Raw genomic sequence first — 1,062 nt, 5'->3', positions numbered from 1 at the left:
GAGCTGTCCCTGCGGCAGCTGGTGGAGTCGGACATCAACGGCCTGCGCAGGATCCTGGATGAGCTGACCCTGTGCAGATCCGACCTGGAGGCACAGGTGGAGTCGCTGAAGGAGGAGCTGCTGTCCCTCAAGCAGAACCACGAGCAGGTGAAGTTCTCGACAGGATGGGGCTTGCAGGGACCCGCTTCCAACCACACTGCCTCAGTTAGCTCAGGAAGCTGTTCGAGTTCCCAAAGTCTGTGATGGGAGATTAGGCGTTTTTCTGGCAGAGGCAGGAAGGAGGTTGGAGGAGGGTGGGCCGCTCTGAAACAAGGGAAGGTCGCCAGAGCTGCTGCTGCCACTGTCTCCTCTGTGGGTCCGCGCAGCCCTGGCCATCATGGGTCTCACTGTCCCTTTGTCCCAGAGAAGGCTATGGCCCTGGGCCACCCAGCAGAGTGGGTTGAAGAGCAGGCTACAAAGGTCAAAGGCTCCTCAGCTCCGCCCAGAGCTCTTTCTGCTGTTGGTGGAGCTGGGAAGACTGGTGGCCGAGGAAGACAGATATTCCAACGTCTTTCCCAGCACAGCCAGTGTTAGCGGAGAGCTTGTGTTGTGCCAAACATGGCGCCGAACACTTTAGAGCTCCAGGCCCGGTTCTCACTTTAAGATGAAGAAACGGAGGGCTGGAGAAGCTTCTAGAAGCCACAGAGAGAGTGTTGGAGATGAGGCCCGCCCGCTGCCCAGCCCAAGAACCAAGCTGCTCTGCTCTGTGAAGAGACAGCAGGGAAGGGAGCTGGCGTTTCTCACCCAGCAAAATCTACATCAGCAGAACCAACAAACTGCTAGTTAAGACGACTCTATTCTAGCGAGGCAGGTGCTGAAGTAAGCATCGTCTTTGTCTAGAAGGGGTCTTTTTATTACCCATGCTGAGAATCAAACTGATGACGCTATGAGATATTCCACCAAGAACACTGAAGTGGGGCTTTAGGGGCCAGAATTTAAGTCATGGGCAACTGTGTCTGAGCTCCGAGGCCACCACACACCACACGGCCCTCAGACAAAAGTGGGAAACTGAGTCAGAAGGGC

This window comes from Fukomys damarensis, unplaced genomic scaffold (genome assembly GCF_012274545.1).
Source record: "Fukomys damarensis isolate Sample0158 unplaced genomic scaffold, DMR_v1.0_HiC HiC_scaffold_13, whole genome shotgun sequence".
NCBI lineage: Eukaryota > Metazoa > Chordata > Mammalia > Rodentia > Bathyergidae > Fukomys > Fukomys damarensis.
This window is presented reverse-complemented; position numbering follows the sequence as displayed.